The sequence below is a fragment of the Bombina bombina genome, chromosome 6 (assembly GCF_027579735.1).
Source record: "Bombina bombina isolate aBomBom1 chromosome 6, aBomBom1.pri, whole genome shotgun sequence".
Lineage (NCBI taxonomy): Eukaryota > Metazoa > Chordata > Amphibia > Anura > Bombinatoridae > Bombina > Bombina bombina.
The window spans coordinates 425,331,912-425,354,200 of NC_069504.1; positions in this window are offsets into that span (position 1 = coordinate 425,331,912).

Sequence of the window (22,289 nt, forward strand, 5' to 3'; positions counted from 1 at the left end):
GCTCTATCTGAACCATGTTGACTTTCATATCCCTTTAAACAGCTTCATCTAACACAAAATTTGCGACAAATATCCACATACAAATTTGCACAAAATATCTGAAAATATGACAAGCCAACACAAACATGTCATTATTGACACATACTATTTACCACACCAAATATTTACTAAAGCAAACCGGAAGTATATTTTAATACAGATATTTAGAGAAGGATAGATCTCTGAACTTTGTGGTTACATAATAGTTAGGACTGCCAGCTGTCCCTTTATCTGTAAGGAAAAACATCAAATGTAAGCAAAGCAGATGGTGTTAACCAACTGCTGGCTCAAACTACAAGCTTCTATCAAATAATAAATTATGTTCATTCTTAAGGTGTACTGCTTTATTTATATTTTGAGCGAGTGTTACATATTTTTTTAAGCTAACATAGGACTGTATACAATTGAAAGTGATTGTAAACGTTTGCATTTTAATCCACAGTATTAAAAATTATTCATAAAATCAGGGGCACTTTCATTCATTAAAATATTAAAGACACTTTCTTGATGGTAAACATTGCACCATTCCTCCACCCGTATATCATACTTGATTTTTCTCTTTGATGACAAATCCAGCTTCATCCAATCGTGGCATGCCCCATTTGGCGTGCAGCTCGTAGGGCATGCAATGATTGGATGAAGCCGGATTCATCATCATAGTAACATAGTAATAGTAGATGAGGTTGAAAAAAGACAGAGTTCAACCTATACAAATCTAATATACTTACAAACAAAACAAAAAAAACTCCAGCTGAGCTTAAATGAATCCTACTAAAAGGTAACCCATTTAATACAAGCAATCATATTCATGAATTTTGTTTCTAGCCAGAAATGTATCAAAACAATTTTTAAATGTATCTAGGGTATTGGCATTCACTACCTCCTTTGGTAATGAGTGCCACAATTTTATTGCTCTTACAGTGAAAAAATGATTCCGTTGCTAAATCTCCTTTCCTCCAACCTTAAAATGTGACCTCCTGTCAAATCAATTTTCATGGAATAAACAGAGCTTCTGCCATCTCTGTATATGGGCCTTGAATATATTTATAAAAAATAATCATGTCACCTCTCAAGCGCCTTTTTTCTAGGGAAATTAGACCCAGTTTGGCTAGCCTCTGTAATGCTTGTGGGATATTCCTCTATCAGACCGAACTCGGCCAGTAGTCTTGTTATCCCGGCGTCGAGCCGGAAAGATAGGCAATATCCCAGAGCAGAGAAAGTTAGTAAGATAAAGAAGGCGGCACTCACCACAGGCAGGGCAGCTAAACAGTCCAAGGGCACACCACTAGAATGGTCAGGCAAGCAGGATTTGGCAACAGTAAAGCAGTCCAAGGGCACACCACTAGAATGGTCAGGCAGGCAGGTTTCCGCAACAAAGAGGCAATCCAGAACAACAGGGGTTAATAAGCAGAACAGTCAGACAGGCTGGGTTCAGCAGCAATAATCAATCCAGCAATTTAGAGGTTAAGAGGCAGAGTAGTCAGACAGGCAGAGTTCAGCAGCAGTATAACAATAAGGCAATAAGTAATAACGATCTATCCCACCCAGGAGCACACAAAATAACACCTATACTTGGGTAGTGATAGATCGCACAAGGAATACTTACATAGGAGTAGGATTCGCGCCACAAGCGTCTGACTGGAATCAGAGAGGGAGAGGACACAGCCCTAGGCAACGAGCAGGGAAGGAGATGTCGCGCCCCTAGCAACGGCTAGAGCGGCGCGGCGTGACAGTCTCTCCTCATAGCTTAAATTCTCCATTCCCCTTATTAGCTTTGTGACCCAAGTATGAGATGTGGGCGGAGGAACGGCACAAGGTTTAAGATAAATAAATGGTAATTATTTTACAAAGGAAGCGTCTTTAAATATTTTAATGAATGAAAGTGCCCCTGTTTTTATGAATAATTTTATATACTGTGGGTTAAAATGCAAACGTTTACAATCACTTTAAAAACTCTAGAACTGTAAATACTTTCAATATTTTTATGTTAATTATGTAAAGTATAATGTCACAAACAAATTGATTCTATGTTTTATGGATTCTTTTTATAATTGCCAAATTTGTAAAGTGTTGGTTACGATACAACAAAGTGAAAATTTACAAAAGTGGATATGTTCCTTAGCTTTAAATTGTTTCCCACAAATTTTAATTTATTGATTTACATACTATAAATGTACACCTGGATAAATATGGAATAAGATTGCTGTCAAAAAGGTAAGTGTTTGTGATTCTTTATCATTTTAGATACAAATACAAATATAAATATACAAATACAATATATTTTTTAAAAATATAAATCTTTAATTACAAACACAAATCTTTTTTTTCTTTTTTTCGGAAGTACACTTTTCTTTTTTGGAAATACAATGCAATTTTTTTTTTTTTTTTTGGAATAACACTTCCTGCACGTGTCAAAACACTGTCAAAAGAAATGCTAGTTCCCATTTTGCTAAAGGACATGTGATGTCACAGCAGTCTTTTGCTTTCAATTAAATGTGGTAAAATAATTGACAAAACCAATATTCCTTACTACATTATTGTAAAATAAAAGGCAGAATAAGTACTTTAGGCATGTTAAAGCATGATGTATAGTAAATGACAACTTTAAAAACTTAGATTCTAAAAGAAGACCACATGCTACAGACAGTTTTCCTGCTAGCATGAAAACTGTAATTAAAATATCAAAATCAATATCCCCCTGTATAAAGCTGTATGATGCAAATGAGAATAATCACTTTTGACATGTTAAGCCATGTTATATGTTCAGTAGCAGACCTACTCAACAGTGGGCCCTGGTGCAAGGTTTTTCTGGGCCTCCCAAAGGTAACTCAGTAGTAAGCAATAGTAATAATATACATGCTGCTATGTATAATGATTTTGAGGATAGATAGATAGATGAACCTGCAACCTGCACTAATAAAAGGCTTCCCTGCATTAGGAATCGGATTGTACACATTCTGCACACGACTATATTTAGACTGGCTGCTATGGGCCCTCCAAGCACTATACATGTAGATACACACACTACATAGCATACACTTAAACATGCGGATACACACACTACATAGCACACACTTTAAAACATGTAGATACACACTACATAGCATACACTTATACATGCAGATACACACACACTACATAACATATACTTATACATGCAGATACACACACACTACACAACCTACACTTATACATGCAGATACACACACACTACACAGCATACATGCAGATACACACACACACTACATAGCTTACACTTATACATGCAGATACACACACACTACACAGCATACATGCAGATACACACACACACTACATAGCTTACACTTATACATGCAGATACACACACACTACACAGCATACACTTATACATGCAGATACACACACACTACACAACCTACACTTATACATGCAGATACACACACACTACACAGCATACATGCAGATACACACACACACACTACATAGCTTACACTTATACATGCAGATACACACACACTACACAACCTACACTTATACATGCAGATACACACACTACACAGCATACACTTATACATGCAGATACACACACACTACACAACCTACACTTATACATGCAGATACACACACACTACACAGCATACATGCAGATACACACACACACTACATAGCTTACACTTATACATGCAGATACACACACACTACACAGCATACACTTATACATACAGATACACACACTATATAGCTTACTCTTATATATGCATACACGCACACACACACTACACAGTTACACTTATACATGCAGATGCACACACACTACACAGCATACACTTATACATGCAGACACATACACTACATAGCTTACACTTATACATGCATATACACACGCAAACACTATACTGCATACACTTATACATGCAGATACACACACAAACTACATAGCTTACACTTATACATGAAGATACACACTACATAGAATACACTTATACATGCAGATACACACACTTATACATACAGATACACACACAGACTACATAGCTTACACTTATACATGAAGATACACACTACAAAGAATACACTTATACATGCAGATACACACACAAACTACATAGCTTACACTTATACATGAAGATGCACACACTAAATAGCATACACTTATACATGCAGAAGCACACACACACTTATACATACAGATACACACACACTACATAGCTTACACTTATACATGCAGATACACACACTACATAGCATACACTTATACATGCAGATACACACTTATACATACAGATACACACACTACATCATATATGGGTATCTGTAATTCATTGTATGGGGTCCTGGGGTTGGCAAGCACATTATCTGGCAGTCTGAGGCTGCCACTGTTCATTTCCCTGGTGTTAGCACTACTTATCGTATAAAACTGAAGGCATGCTAGTATTATCACCAGGGGTTAGACGTCATCTCTACCAGAGGTTAGAGGTCACCATTACCTGAGGTCAGAGGGTATACAGCCTTCTTACTCCTGCTTAACTCACACATCATTTCTTTTCCACAGGGAATCTAACAGGTATCTAAACCTGGGAGAAACAAGCCAGCTGCTTCTGAGTATGGGCCCAATAGAATTTAAAAAAAAAAATGCATGGGGCAATGCGGGACAGATGACATGCTTCCTGGGACAGCGGGACAGACCCCTAAAATTGTGACTGTCCCGTGAAAATCGGGACAGTTGGGGGCTATGTTATATGTTACATGATTAATGTTGAAAGTTTACCTGAGATGTTGCTGGGGTTTTCAACCATTTCTAAAAGCAAAGCAGTGTCTAGTTTCCAAACTGCAAACTGCTGAATTGACTTGCTGTGACATCACAAGTCCTTTAGCAAAATAGGAACTAGCATTTATTTTTTTACAGTGTTTTGACACATGCTGGAAGCAAGTGTAATTTAAAAAAATAAATTAAAAAAAGTACTTTCAAAACAAAAAATTGTATTGTATTTAAAAAAAAAGACGATTGTACGTCCAAAAAAAATCAAAATTATACTTTCCAAAAAGAAAAAAAGAAAAAACAGAATTGTATTTCTGTTTCCAAAAAAAATAAAAAATAAAAAATGTATTTGTAAATTTAGATTCGCATTTGCATGTCACAATTTATCTACAATGATAAAGAATCACACACACACTTGCCTTTTGTGATAGCAATCTTATCCCATAAATTAAGAGGAAAATAAATACAGGGAATTCAACTACTGACCCTTTACATATCAAGAAATATAAGCAATGACCATTGATGCATTCTAAGAACAGTGGTTGTATTATATTTCCTATTAAAATATGTGTATGTTGCATACATATATTTGTGAAAGACTATATTTGAGATAAACATAGTTTAATAATATATTCAAAAACAGGAAAAATAAAACAAAAATATCAATTCAATTTGAGTCATATGGCTTAAAACCCATTATATACTAATTATATATACAGTGTGTGTGCATATATATAATTTACAGATTATCTATTGAATCAACATATATATATATATATATATATATATATATATATATATATATATATATTGTGAGATATATTTATTTTTTATTTTTGGCAATTGCTGGACTAATCCATCTAGTGCTCTTGCAAATAAAATTCTTGCAAAACTGCTGCAATATAGTGCTCCAGACACATGCACACTCCTGAGCTTACCTACTTAATTTTCAAAAAAAAAGATACCAAGATAACAAAGTAAATTTGATAGTAGAAGTAAATTAGAAAGTTGTTTCAAATGTAATACTCTACGTGAATCCTGAAAAAATGTGGGTTTCATATACCTTTAACAGTTTTGTTTTAATAAAGGTTTTACTTTGTGTTGTAATAAACCTTCTATTATTTATTATTATAGTTATTATTATGGCCTTTGGATCAGCAGGGTTGACGATGGGAACATAGCTTGTCAAATCATCAATGTGCTAGCATCAGGTTTGTGGCTTTGTTGGTGTTTCCCAGCATTAAGTGGTTATATTACTTACTCACAGTAACCAGTGTATGTGCAAATAACTGCCTTTTTTTCTGTCCCTGCTACAGATGAGAACTTCTAATTTGCATTTTGTAGGAATCAGATTGTTTTTTTTTTTTTTTTTTTTTTTTAATTTGCCAAAGAACATGACTCAAGGGGTCTTGATATGCCCTGTAGACCTGTAGATGATCTTCTACAATACAGAGTTGTTGCTGCTTATTGGAGCACTCATACATTCAACTACTTCTACTGGCTATATTCTTATTTTGAGCTGCATAGTAGCGTGCCGAGTGCACAAGTTTGGCTATTTGTTCTTTTAACCCTCCAGAGGTTATAAGGGTTATATACACAGTTTCTACTTTAGGGCCTGTAATTTCAATATACAGTAGTCTTTTTTTTTATTAAAGTTTTTTATTTTGTGAAAAATCTGGTAAATACAATGCAGAGCACCAGACCCGACCGAGGGGTTACAGAATTTGGCCGGGAAAAGAGCGAATATGACATAATTTCAACTTTTTAATCGGGTATAGTAACAGTTATGGTTCCTAAAAGGGAGGGGATAGGGAAGTAGGATAAGGGAACAGTATTGTAGGGGAACATACTTAACATTGATTTCCCTTTAAGGGAGACAAGAGAGTTGTTCAACGTACTAACTTCAAAGGTTGTTCAAGATATCTCAATACTAATATGTATGGAAGTAAGGGCAGAAGGGCAATAGAAAGTATGTTTGTAATATCGAGTGCACAATTGATCTAGTGCACGAATTTGTCCACAGCACTGTGTCATTCAAAATACTTTATTTTCTGTAAATTACAGAGATAAAAACAGCGACGTTTCGAGTGTTGCCACTCTTACTCATGCGCATGAGTAAGAGTGGCAACACTCGAAACGTCGCTCTTTTTATGTCTGTAATTTACAGAAAATAAAGTATTTTGAATGACACAGTGCTGTGGACAAATTCGTTTCTACTATTGGAATTGGGGGAGCTTGGCAGGACCCTGTCTTCACTTGCACTACACTCCTGAGATTGCTGTACTGACAAGTGGCTATATCGATCTAGTGCACAATGCTCTAGTGTTCTCCTGGTCTGAAAGAGAGATATTATGGGATATTATCAGGGAGGGTGTCATCTAGGGGGGGAGAGCAGGGCTCACCTACAGTCTGCAGGGGTAGAACCCCGCCAATATAGTCTTTTAAAAGTATTTGTTTTTGATTGGTCATACAAGGAAATAATCTACTTGTCAATCTAGAAATAATGCAATTATTCAGAGGTGATACAATTTTGAATCATTTGATATTTAAGTGATATTTCACAGGGCTGTACTCACTTCTGTTGTATTCCCTCAATGCAACAACAATGGATACACCTGTGATCACTGACACACAAGTTAGATCCTTGAAACAAAATTGAGTACACATGTGATTTCCAATAAGCCTAATTGCATGAACATGGTTATTAAATGATGTGAACACCAGAACTTTCTCAATATTGGACCTATGGGTTTTGTCTATCTGCCTGTCTACATCCATCATGGCTCCACATGGACAATCTGATTGTGAGACTTCAAATAGATGGAAAAGGATACAGGAAAATTGGTGACCAACTAAAAACCAGTCGAATCACAGTTGCATCAGTATAGGATGGTAGAAGGTATAGGACAAGCCAAAGTACACTAATCAGAGCGGCAGTAGCCATCCTCCTAAAATGATGCCTCAGACAGTGCGCTACTTGCACAATCTAGCTCCAAAAAAACAGATGAGCAAGTGCTTTAGACTTGGCTCAGGGGTTATCAATGGAAATTGGAGTATCTGTGACAGCTCAGACAGTACAAATGACATTGCATAATGTCAAACACAAAACTGCAAGATTAAACTTTGCTAAACAGCACGAGAAGAAGCCCAATGAATATTGAAAGCACATTCTTTGGTCAGTTGAGACCAAGATTCTTTGTTCAGTTCAGATGGGGTCCAGCATGTTTGGCATGAACCTGGCCATGATTATTACATTGAGCACATAGTCCCAACAGTGCAGCATGGAGGTTGGAGTGTGATGATATGGGGCTGCATGAGTGAAAAAGGTGTTGAGGAGATGACATTTATAGATAGCACCATTAATGCCTATGGATATACCAAAATACTGGCTGAAAAGGTGACTCCCAGTCTCCAGGAGCATGGCAGACAAGAAATATTATAGCATGATAACTATCCAAAGCACACTGCCAAAATCAAAAAATAGTTTCTAAAGAAGAAAATAGTGAAAACTATGACCTGGCCAAGTATGTCACCTCACTTGAATCCAATAGAACACCTTTGGGGTATTTTAAAGAGAAAGGTAGAGCAGCACATCCCCTCACAACAATGGTAACCTCCATGCCGAGGAGGATTTAGTGTGTCATCAACAATAAATGTGGACATGCGAAGTATTGAAACAGGTACATACACAGTATATATGTTCAGCTTGCTTAAACATTGTTTTTATTGGTTAGGTAAAGAGCTGGTTATCGAGTCAGCTTTAACTGGTTTAATTCCTGACAAATTAGATTTCACTGCAATTGCTAATTTGTTTTTTTTTATGCATTTAAGATATTCTGTTTTTGGCTGCTAAAACTACTGTATTTGTTGTTGATGGGTCCAAATCTTTGTGATTAAAGGCCTGGACTGGTGATAATGACTCAATATATTATTTCCAACATTCCCTATACAAGAAAATGTTTTCTTTAGCACTTAATATAACTTATATAACTTTATGTTCCTCTGAATAAGAGAGAGCCTAAATTGGCTCATTTGTACAAAATAACTACGTTAGGACTGGAAAATGATCATGGACGTCTAAGGCCAAGGGGCCTATTTATTAAGGTGTGAGCGGACATGATCCGATATAGCAGATCATGTATGCTGCACATCGATAAATGCCGACAGCATACACTGTCGGCATTTATCATTGCACAAGCAGTTCTGGTGAACTGCTTGTGCAATGCCGCCCCCTGCAGATTTGCGGCCAATCAGCCGCTAGCAGGGGGTGTCAATCAGCCCGATTGTATAGGATCAGGCGGATTAAAGACCGCAGCCTCAGAGGCAGTGGACACGTTATGGAGCAGTGGTCTTTAAATCTACCCCCAAGTCTTCCCAACAAGTCCAAGATAGCTGATTTTTGTAACATTTTACATTTAAAGAACCACTAAATACAGCATAATTGAATAATTTACAAATACACAATACAAAGAATTTGAAATGAGTAGTAGAATATATTCTGGAAAATTTAAAAGTTAATCAAATTTATCATGTGACAGCCATCAGCCAATCACAAAATGAATATATATATATATACTGTGGACTTTAACACATGCTCAATAAGCTGGAGCCTAAGAAATAGCATATATATGGAAGAATATTGGAAAGTTTTTTAAATTGCATGTTTTTTCTGAAATATGAATCTTTAAAGGGACAATAAACAGTTTGAGACGGTAATCCTATATAATAAAAGGCCAAGTGTGTTTGTCCGAAGCTGTCATGCACAGTAGAGACTGCGCGCGAGGACAAACACACTTGGCCTACCTCACCTGGCATATGGCGTGGAGTGGGCGTGGCCAGTCAGACGTGACGTGGGCAGGGCCGGGCGTGATGTGGGTGTGGCGGGGCCCGATGTGCCGTGAGAGATAGAGAGCTCTAAAGAGGGGGGATAGAGAGAGCAGAAGAGAGGGGATAACAAGAGGGGGGGAGACAGCAAAAGAGGGGCATAGAGAGAGCAAAAGAAAGGGGAGAGAGAGCAAAAAGAGGGGGGTAAGAGAGAGAGCAAAAGAGAGGAAGAGAGACAGCAGTAGAGGGGGAGAGAGCACAAAAGGAGAGAGAGAGCGTCAAAGAGGGGGAGAGAGAGCTCAAAAGAGAGGGGGGAGAGAGAGCACAAAAGAGAGGGGGAAGAGAGAGCGCAAAAGAGAAGGGGAGAGAGAGCGCAAAAGAGAAGGGGGAGAGAGCGCAAAAGAGAAAGGGGAGAGAGCGCAAAAGAAGGTGTAGCGAGCGCAAAAGAGAGGGGGGAGAGAGCGCTAAAGAGAGGGGGGAGAGAGCGCTAAAGAGAGGGGGGAGAGAGCAAAAGAGGGGGGAGAGAGCAAAAGTGGGGGGAGAGAGCAAAAGGGGGGGAGAGCGCAAAAGAGGTAGGAGAGAGCGCAAAAGAGGGGGAGAGAGCGCAAAAGAGGGGTAGAGAGCGCAAAAGAGGGGGGAGAGAGAGCAAAAGAGAGGGGAGAGAGCGCAAAAGAGAGGGGGAGAGAGCGCAAAAGAGGAGGGAGAGAGAGCGCAAAAGAGAGGGGGGAGAGAGAGCGCAAAAGAGAGGGGGAGAGAGCGCAAAAGAGGGGGGAGAGAACGCAAAAGAGGGGGGAGAGAGCGCAAAAGAGGGGGGGGAGAGAGAGAGAAAAAGAGGGGGAGAGAGAGCAAAAGAGGGGGGATAGAGCGCAAAAGAGAGAGGGGAGAGAGCGCAAAAGTGGGGGGAGAGAGCGCCAAAGAGGAGGGAGAGAGTGCGAAAGAGGGGGGAGAGAGAGCAAAAGAGGGGGGAGAGAGAGCAAAAGAGAGGGGGAGAGAGCGCAAAAGAGGGGGGAGAGAGAGCGCAAAAGAGGGGGGAGTGAGAGCAAAAGAGAGGGGGGAGAGAGCGCAAAAGAGGGAGAGAGAGCGCAAAAGAGAGGGGGGAGAGAGCTCAAAAGAGGGGGGAGAGAGTGCAAAAGAGGGGGAGAGAGAGAGAGCAAAAGAGGGGGGAGAGAGCAGAAGAGGGGCGGGGAAGAGAGAGCGCAAAAGGGGGAGAGAGAGGGAGCAAGGGTTGGAACCGCGGTACTTAAAAAAAAATGGCCAGTGTACACAGGCTTTAGGACTAGTATAAAATGATAAATTGTATATATATAAAAAAAACTCTGCAATATACTTTCATTGTTTATTTGTCCCCTTTTCCTGTAATTCCATTCTGAGCTTTTCAGTTCCTGTAAGAAATGGAAGTTCAGAGCACATATTCCACACAGTCATTGGCTGTTCAATATTTAAAACTGTCCCTAATAGGCTACAGCAGAGAAGGTAAACTAAATTACATCATGGCAGCTCCCATTGTTTTATAGACCCTAAAACTTATTTTGTCAATATTTAAACAGCTAATAACTCTTTACAAAATACATCAACATGTTATTCTCAGATTAATATTTTTTAGAATGCATAACTAAGGTGACCATATTGCAGCTTTAAAAAGTGACAAATATGAAAAATTTAGGCGTAAATTAATTCCAAATAGCGTTATGCATAGGATGACCAAATTGCCACTTGAAAAATACATATGTCAGGGCTGTTTTACTTTAAAAAGCCCTGACATATGTATTTATTCAAGCGGCAATATGGTCACCCTATGCATAACTCTATTTGGAATTAATTTATGCCTAGATTACAAGTTGCGTGCTGACTGCAGCACACGTGCACTATAGTTTTTCTTTAGGCTCCCTCGAGCATCTTCAGCCTCGCTAGCCTCACCAGTTCTTATGCTATTAAATAGTGTTTAATTAAATATGGACTGGTGAGGCTAAAGACGCTCAAGGGATCCTAAAAAAAACATAGCGCACATGCTCTGCAGTCAGCATGCGACTTGTAATCTAGGCGCTAGTGTTTACTGTCCCTTTAATTATGACTTTAGTGGCCCTTTAAAACTTAAGGGCAAGCTGGAACAATGCACATAGTGGCTCCCATTAAGGGAGCTGAGATTGAGGGGTTTGAAAACCCCATCCATAGTTTCCTTAAAGGGACAACCCAATATTTTTCTTTTATGATTAGGATAGAGCATACATTTTAAAACGTTATTATTATTATCAATCGTGCTTCATTCTCTTGGTGTCCTTAATTGAAAGAGCAGCAATGCACTGAACCATGAAAGAAAATATTGGGATTTTATGTCCCTTTAAGCTCTGTGTAGCTGATGGCACTTCCGGGTTTCCAGGGCTTGATGATGTCACCAGCATCCCTGAATTCCCCAAGCAATGCTGAACCACTTGGCCACCAGGGATGCGGGGTTAGGGTAGGGTGGGGCCTTGATGATCCCCGAAATAAATAAATTGTGTGGATGACAATCACCTGTGATCATTCGCACTGGGGGTAAACTAATTAAAAATTAATCTGCATATTAATTGCAGGCTAATCTTTTCATCATTTTGTCTAGCATTCGTGTACTAAAAGTCACCAGTAATTAGTCTGTATTGCTTCCTACTGAACTCACTTATGGGTAAACAGGGACTATAACTTGTAATCAAAGAGATAGGGTTAGACTTTTCTGATCACATCAGTCAGCACCATCTGTGAAACCACTGCAATAGAATGCTTTTAAAGGGACGGTAAATACTTTTGATTGGGCATGTGCATTTGGCAGCTTCATTAGCTGCTGAATGCAGAAGAAGGTGACCGATTGTGGCCTTCAGGTCTTTTCGGAGCCGGATTTCTTGTGAAAGTGCAACACACTAAAGTCTTACGCCTAGATTACGAGTTTGGCGTTAGCCTTAAAAAGCAGCGTTGAGAGGTCCCAACACTGCTTTTTAATGCACGCTGGTATTACGAGTCTGGCAGGTACAGATGTTCCGCTCACTTTGAGGTTCAATCCTATTGGCTGATTGGATCAGCCAATAGGATTGAGCTCGCATTCTATTGGCTGTTCCAATAAGTCAATAGAATGTGAGCTCAATCCTATTGGCTGATCCAATCAGCCAATAGGATTTTTCCTACCTTAATTCTGATTGGCTGATAGAATCCTATCAGCCAATCGGAATTCAAGGGACGCCATCTTGGATGAAGTCATTTAAAGGAACCTTCATTCTTCGTTAGGACATCGTTTGAAGAGGATGGCTCCGCGTCGGCTGGATTGAAGATGGACCCGCTCTGCTCCGGATGGATGAAGATAGAAGATGCTGCTTGGATGAAGACTTCTGCTGCTTGGAGGACCTCTTCTGCCCAGATCAGATGAAGACTTCTGCCCCTCTGGAGGTCCACTTGTGCCTGGCTGGGTGAAGATGGATCAAGGTAGGGAGATCTTCAGGGGGGTAGTGTTAGGTTTTTTTAATGGGGGATTGGGTGGGTTTTAGAGTAGGGTTGGGTGTGTGGGTGGTGGGTTTTAAATGTTGGGGGGAATGTATTTTTTTTTACAGGTGAAAGCTGATTACTTTGGGGCAATGCCCCGCAAAAGGCCCTTTTAAGAGCTATTTGTAATTTAGTATAGGGTATGGAATTTTATTATTTTGGGGGGCTTTTTTATTGTATTAGGGGGATTAGATTAGGTGTAATTAGTTTAAAAAAATTGTAATTCTTTTTTTTTCTGTAATTTAGTGTTTTTTTCCCGTAATTTAGTTTATTTAATTTAATTGTAATTAATTGTAGGTAGTTTAGGTAATTTATTTAATGACAGTGTAGTGTTAGGTGTAATTGTAACTTAGGTTAGGGTTTATTTTACAGGTAATTTTGTACTTATTTTAGCTAGGTAGTTATTAAATAGTTAATAACTATTTAATAACTATTGTACCTAGTTAAAATAAATACAAAGTTGCCTTAAAATAAATACAAATCCTAAGCTAGCTACAATGTAACTATTAGTTATATTGTAGCTAGCTTAGGGTTTATTTTATCGGTAAGTATTTAGTTTTAAATAGGATTAATTTATTTAATTATGTTAAATTTATTTTGTTTAATTTAAATTATATTTAAGTTAGGGGGGTTAGACTTAGGGTTAGACTTAGGGTTAGACTTAGGTTTGGGGGTTAATAAATTTAATATAGTAGCGGCGACGTTGGGGTCGGAAGATTAGGGGTTAATAAATGTAATATAGTTGCGGCGACGTTGGAGGGGGCAGATTAGGGGTTAATAAATATAATGTAGGTGTCAGCGATGTTGGGGGCAGTAGATTAGGGGTTCATAGGGATAATGTAGGTGGTGGCGGTGTCCGGAGCGGCAGATTAGGGGTTAATACTATAATGTAGGTGTCAGCGATAGCGGGGGCGGCAGATTAGGGGTTAATAAGTGTAAGATTAGGGGTGTTTAGACTCAGGGTTCATGTTAGGGTGTTAGGTGTAGACATAAAAAAGTATTTCACCCTAGGAAACAATGGGGCTGCGTTAAGAGCTGGACGCTGCTTTTTTGCAGGTGTTAGGTTTTTTTTCCAGCCAGCTGAGCCCTATTGTTTCCTATGGGGAAATCGTGCATGAGTACGTTCAGCCAACTCACCGCTGACTTAAGCAACGCTGGTATTGAGGTGAGATGTGGAGCTAAATTCTGCTCTACGCTCACCTTTTTGCGGCTAACGCCAGGTTTAAAAAAAACCTGTAATACCAGCGTTGTCTTAAGTGAGCGGTGGGAAAAAAAGGCTTGTTAGCCCTGCAAGCCTTACCAACAAAAACTCGTAATCTAGCCGTTAGTGTGTTGCACTTTAACAAGCAGAAATCTGGCTCTGAAAATTGCAGAAGGCAGCGAGCACCCCCTTTGGCAGCTAACAAAGATGCAGAATGCACGTGCCTACTTTTAATATAAAATGTTAAATTATATGTAGTTAGAGAACTTTGCAATATACATTTATTATTTATTTTCCCTCTTTTATTTGTTATGTAAGTCTGAAAATGAAGAATTTTCAAATTGTGACAACAGGAAGAGCAAATGACAGTCATCACAAGCCCTGCACCATATCTGTCCCTAATTGGTACACAATGGTAATTTTAATAACACACCAACAATGTTAATTTACTGAACGACTGCAAAAATATCTTTTAATTACAAGGTATTTACTGTCTCTTTAAGTAGATATTAGAATAAAAGAATGAAACATAAATACAATTACACTCATTATTTATTTTACTTGCTTTTGTTGTAAAATACATTGAACTTGTGTAAGCATTGTTCCTGTCCAGCACCCTCTAGAAGGCAAATGTCATTTTGTAACCTAAAGTTGTTTAAAATTGTATGCTCTATCTGAACCATCCCTTTAACTATCTACATACTACATAGTGATTGCTTCAACCATTGAATAAACTCAATCACAGCAAAGCATAATTTCCAACAATTAAAGGGACATAATACTCATATGCTATATCAGCATCAGCAGTGCTGAGGTCATGAACTCTTTTACTGTAATCTCATGAGATTTCCCTTAACTTTCATGATATTTAATTGTAAACTTCCTTACACTGAATAGGGAAATAAGATGAGTGTGCCCGAAAGCTCGCTCCTTCCGCTGTCCCAGGACAGGCATACTGATTTGTTGCTTAGAAATCCTTTACAATGGGATGTGGCTACTGAGAAACTTTTGAGGTAAAATATCTTTCTTTTTTACATAGAGATGTTCAGGTGATATTTTCTAGTCAGCTTTTTACAGCTAAACTGCATCACTTTCAAGTGTTTAAACATTTGGGTATTATGGCCCTTTAAAGGAGATAACATAGATACACCCACAAGGGTTTTTTAAGTAGATTCTTAGCACAATGTACAGTTTTGAAATAATATTTTTGTATATAGGTATTCTGCAATTAAAGGGACAATAAAGTAAAAAAACAAAATGTATGCTTACCTGATAAATGTATTTATTTCCGGATATGGTGAGTCCACGGCTTGAGTTATTACTGTTAGGAATATCACTCCTGGCCAGCAGGAGGAGACAAAGAGCACCATAGTTAAACTGTTAAGTATCACTCCCTTACCCACAACCCCAGTCATTCGACCGAAGGGAAATGGAGAAAAAATGAGTAACACAAGGTGTAGAGGTGCCTGAGGTTTTAGTCAAAAGAACAACTGTCTTAAAATAAAGGGTGGGCCGTGGACTCACCATATCTGGAAATAAATAAATTTATCAGGTAAGCATAAATTTAGTTTTTCTTTCCTAAGATATGGTGAGTCCACGGCTTGAGTAATTACTTTTTGAACTAATACCCAAGCTAGAGGACACGGATAAATAGGGAGGGACAAGACAGGCAGTCCTAAACAGAAGGCACCACTGCTTGAAGAACCTTTCTCCCAAAAGAAGCCTCAGCCAAGGCAAAAGTATTAAATTTGGAAAATTTGGAAAAAGTATGTAGCAGACCAAGTTGCAGCCTTGCAAATTTTTTCCACAGAAGCTTAATTTTTGAAAGCCCACTAAGAGGAAACAGCTCTTGTGGAATGAGCCGTAATTCTCTCAGGAGGCTGCTATCCAGCAGTCTCATAAGCCAAACTAATTATACTTTGTAACCAAAAAGAAAGAGTAGTAGCAGTAGCTTTCTGACCTTTATGTTTCCCAGAGAAACAGACAAAGAGGGCAGAGGACTGGCGAAAATCCTTAGTCGTCTGTAAGTAGAATTTAAGAGCACGTACAACATCCAAATTGTGTAACAAATGTTCTTTGGAAGAAGAAAGGTTAGGATACAGAGAGGGAACAACAATTTCCTGGTTGATATATCTATTAGAATGGAAACCTAACTTAGTATGAAGAACCGCCTTATCAGCATGAAAAATAAGATAAGGGGAATCACACTGCAGAGCTGAGAGTTCCGAGACTTTTCGAACAGAAGAGATAGCAACAAGAAACAAAACCTTCCAAGATAACAACTTAATGTCCATTGAATGCAACGGCTCAAACGGAGCCAGCTCTAAAACTTTAAGAACAAGGTTAAGGCTCCAAGGAGGAGCAACAGACTTAAAGACAGGCATGATTTTGATCAAGGCTGACAAAAAGATTGCACATCTAGCACATACACCAAACATTTATGTAGTAAAACTGATAAAGCAGAAATCTGACCCTTCATGGTACTGACTGACAATCCCTTCTCCAGGCCTTAATGAAGAAAAGATAACATTTTAGGAATTCTAATTCTACTCCAAGAGTAGCCCTTGGATTCACACCAATAAAGATATGTATGCCATATCTTATGGTAAATCTTTCTAGTAACAGGCTTGCAAGCCTGAATCATGGTCTCAATGACCGACTCTTAGACAGAATTAAGCATTCAATCTCCAAGCAGTCAGCTTCAGAGAAACGAGATTTGGATGAAGGAAGGGACCCTGAATCAGGAGGTCCTTCCTCAGAGGTAGTCTCCAAGGTGGGAGAGATGACATCTCCACTAGGTCTGCAAACCAGATCCTGCAAGGCCACACAGGGGCTTTTAGAATCACTGATACCCCCCTCCTGTATGAGACGGAGGAAACAGGTATGCCAATCTGAAAACCCAAGGAACCACCAAAGCATCTATCAGAACGGCCTGCAGATCTCTTGACCCTCTTGTACTAAAGGAAGAATGGAGTGTATAGTCTCCTTGAAGGATGGAACTATGAGAAACTTGTTTAGACACTCCAAGTCTAGAATGGGATGGAAAATTCCCTATTTTTTGGGAACCACAAATAGGTTGGAGTAGAACCTGAGACCCTGTTCCTGCACTAAAACTAGAACTATCACTCCCATGGAGGAAAGATGTTGTATACATTTCAAGAACGCCTCTCTCTTTATCTGGTCTGCAGATAATCTTGAGAGAAGGAATCTGCCTCTGGGAGGAAAAGTCTTGAATTCCAATTTGTAACCCTGGGATACTATGTCCATAGTCCAGGGATCTGGGACACCTCGTATCCAAGCTTGAGAGAACTGAGAAAGTCTGCCCCCCCAACCTGATCCAACCCCGGATCGGGGGCAAACCCTTCATGCTGATTTGGAATCAGCTGCGGGTTTCTTTGATTGTTTCCCCTTGTTCCAAGACTGATTGGGTTTCCAAGAAGACTTGGATTGTTCCTGCTTTGAAGAAGAAAGGAAAGGCTTTCCACTGAAGTTGCGAAAGGAACGAAAATTACTCTGATGTCCTTTAGGCCTATTCTTCTTATCTTGAGGAAGAAAAGACCCTTTCCCACCCATAATATCAGAGATAATTTCTGCCAAACCGGGTCCAAAAAAGGTTTTGACCTTGTAAGGAATTGCCAAAAGCTTGACTTTAGAGGAAACGTCCACAGACCAGGATTTCAACCATAACGTCATGAGAATGGCAGAGAAATAATATTGATACTCTAAAACTAATTATTGATAGCACAGCCTTTGGAGACAATAGCTGCAATTAAGTACTTTCTGTAGCTCTGAATAAGGTTTCTACACTTTTCGACTGGGATTGTGGCTCACTGTTCTTGAGCAAACTGTCCCAGCTGTCTCAGGTTTGATTGGTGCCTTTTCCCAACTGTGAGTTTCAACTCTTTCCACAGATGTTCGTTGGGATTCAGATCTGAACTCACAGAAGACCACTTCAGAACTGTACAATGTTTTCTTCTTATCCATTCCTGGATGCATTTTTGAGGTATGTTTTGGGTCATTAGACTGCTGGAGGACCCATGACCTAAAACTGAAACACAGTTTTCTGACACTGGGCAGTAGTTTTTGCTTCAGAATGCCTTGTTAGTTTTCTTATTTTGTCATGAACTGCACAGATTCTAGAAAACCATTGCCAGAGACAGCAAAGCTACCCCAAAACATTACAGAGCCTCCTCCATGTTTCCCGGTTAGGATGATGTTCTTTTTCTTTTCTTTAAAAGCTTCTTTTTTCCTTCTGTAAATATGGAGTTGTTGGGATGTGCCCGCTATCCCCCCCTCCTCTTTGTGCTTACCATTGAGCCCCTGGCAGCCATGATCAGACAGTCAAACAAAGTGCAGGGGTTATTGATACATGACACCTTGCAGAAGCTTGCATTATTTGCAGATGACTTCACTCTGTTCGTTACAGAACCTGAGACTTCCCTGCCGGCGGTATTTGAGATCCTAGGAAGGTTCAGCAAAATATTTTATTATAAGCTTAACTACACAAAAACAGAGGCCTTGGCCTTAAACCTCCCATCGGTACAGCTCTCCCAGCTCAAGGAGACCTACCCATTTAGTTGGTCTACAAGTCAGTTGAAACACCTGGGGGTCATTCTCTCCCCTGACCCAAAAAAGGTGATTCATGCTAACTATGATCCACTCTTAAGAGAATTTGAGTCCCTCACCGCAAAATGGGCTAGATTTGAGATCTCATGGATTGGGTGAATCCAGTCGGTGAAAATTATACTGTTGCTTAAGGCCACATATCTTTTTCGGTGTATCCCTCTGATAATTCCGAATTATATTCTAAACCACTTCCAATCAGTGATAAATAGATTTATCTGGCAGGGTAAGCCCCGAGGATTGCGATGCAGCAGCTGCAAAAGCCTATCCTGAACGGAGGCTTGGCAGCCCCTAATGTCCGCAAATATTACAAAGCAGCCATGCTCTCTCATGTGACGGCTTGGGGGCACCACCTGATGACACCAGATGGGGACAACTTGAGCAGGCAGTGCTTCCATCGGGCTTGCTCCTTGAGGACCTTATATGGGTCCCACAGCATGCCGATATACTTACGGGTTTGGATAACCCTATTATTCGGGCCTGTATTAAATCATGGAGGGAACTTCGAAACTTAACGCGGGTTGCACCGCATCCAGCACCTACGCATTTAGTTAGGGCGCTGTTGCTGTCTGCCGGAATCATATCCCCAGATGTGGTCCGATTGGGGCATAAAACACATCTGAGACCTCTATACACCACGTGGCTTAGTAACACAGGCTTCTGGCCTACCAACTGTGGATATCCCTAAGAAATACCACTTTGAATACTTCAGGTTAGTCTCTATGATGTTGGCGTGGGGATTCCTAAAAGATAACCCTAGAGAAACGTCCCAATGGAAAAAAAAGGTGGCTTACAGGTAAACCATTCCAGAAAGCCATGACAATCCATTACCAAGTCCTATTGGACTCAGAAGGGTTTGCGAAGACGTTCTATGTTTTGGAGTGGGAAAGAGAAATGGGGTGGGTGCACACTGAATTGGAATGGCAAAAAGCCATACAATTCACAACAGCAGCGATACACTGCGTTACACTATATGAGCTATTTATAAAGTTAGTGCTGCGCTGGCATAGGGTCCCAGTCCAGTTACATAAAATGTTTCCCCAAAAGTCAGACAGGTGCTGGAGGGGGTGTGGCCAGAGGGGATCTCACTTCCACATTTGGTGGAGCAGTAATAAAGTGCAGGAGGAGTGGGAACAGGTGGCGACACTACTTGACCAACTGGGTTTAATCCATAAGCTAACATCATACATTGCCCTTTCCACTTAGGACTGGGGAAATTTACCCAACCGGAGAGAATATTATGTGTTATCATCCTCCTGGCCACAAAGCTAGCTGTAGCGAGATGCTAGCTGGGAACTTCCCAGGTTTCATTTAGTATGGTCAGAGATATCATTGAATATATTCGCTCAATAGAAGAATACTCTTTGAAATGCATGGGCAGACTCAGGTTTGGGTAGCCTGGGAAAACTGGGAGAGAGCAAATAAATAGGGAACAATAGAAGTTGGACGAAAGTGCTGACAATCGAAGTGTGCAATGCCTTCTGCCCCTGATGAACAATTTCTCCTTCTCCCCTGACCCCTCATTCTCCCCCCCTCTTTTTTTTCTCTCTTCTTTTTCTTCCCCTTTGTCCTGTTGCCTCAACATATAGTTTTTCTAACATTCAGAACTACTGCCTATTCACCTGGACGCTATTGTAATGTATAATTAAAACAACCCCTTAAATCTACCAATGTTTTGAGGGGGAATTATAAACCAGGTGACGAATAATATATCTTTTATATTTTTTTTTCTGTGTTACATTATTTAGCTGTATGTTCTGTTGTGAATGTTAAGGACAGATAAAGGCCTACCTTTTCCTAATCAGAAACCTTTCACGGAAGCTAGGCCGTATAGTTATCGCTTGTTAATTTATACGCTTGATGTCCAATTGAAAATGTACATATGTAAAAAGAGGTACCACTCATGGCCGGATATATTTCCTTGTGGTTTAAGGTCTAATACTGTTTACGGTCTCTAAGACATGCCTTTTGTATTAGATGCATAAGCACTGATGTATGTCGATAGGTGTGTTGCCATGATAATTGCAAGAATATGTTTTTGTATGCCATTGCTACCTCAATAAAAATTATCTTATTAAAAAAAAAAAATATGAAGAACTAAGAAAAAATTGACAAAAGTGTTTGGTGTCCACCATTCTTTATTTAAAATGTAATAGAACAGAAACTCCACTGATTTATGACATCACATATTACTTTAAACAAAAAAACAAATGAGAATGGCAGGGAAATAATATTGATACTCTAAAACTAATTTTTGATAGCACAGCCTTTGGAGAAAATAGCTGCAATTAAGTACTTTCTGTAGCTATGAATAAGGTTTCTACACTTTTCGACTGGGATTGTGGCTCACTGTTCTTGAGCAAACTGCCCCAGCTGTCTCAGGTTTGATGTGCCTTTTCCCAACTGTGAGTTTCAGCTCTTTCCACAGATGTTCGATGAGATTCAGATCTGAACTCACAGAAGACCACTTCAGAACTGTACAATGTTTTCTTCTTATCCATTCCTGGATGCGTTTTTGAGGTATGTTTTGGGTCATTAGCCTGCTGGAGGACCCATAACCTAAAAATGAAACACGGTTTTCTGACACTGGGCAGTAGTTTTTGCTTCAGAATGCCTTGTTAGTTTTCTTATTTTGTCATGAACTGCAAAGATTCTAGAAAACCATTGCCAGAGACAGCAAAGCTACCCCAAAACATTACAGAACCTCCTCCATGTTTCCCGGTTAGGATGATGTTATTTTTCTTTTCTTTTAAAGCTTCTTTTTTCCTTCTGTAAATATGGAGTTGTTGGGATGTTCCAAAAAAAAGGTCTACATTTGTTTCGTCCATCCAGAAGACATTATTTAAATGCAAGGACACAATATTTGAAAAAATAGCACAATACTTTAAAATGCAAGGGTACCAATACTATAAAATGCAAGGGTACCAATACTAAAAAATGCATGGGTACCAATACAATATAATGCAAGGGTACCAAAACTATAAAATGCAAGGGTACCAATACTAAAAAATGCAAGGGTACCAATACTAAAAAATGCAAGGGTACCAATACATTATAATGCAAGGGTACCAAAACTATAAAATGCAAGGGTACCAATACATTAAAATGCAAGGGAACCAATACTATAAAATGCAAGGGTACCAATACATTAAAATGCAAGTGCACTAATACATTAAAATGCAAGAGTACCAATACTATATATTGCAAGGGTACCAATACATTAAAATGTAAGGGTATCAATAAATTAAAACGCAAGGGTACCAGTAATATAAATTGCAAGGGTATGAATACATTAAAATGCAAGGGTACCAATAAATTTAAATGCAAGGGTACCAGTACTATAAAATGTAAGGGCAC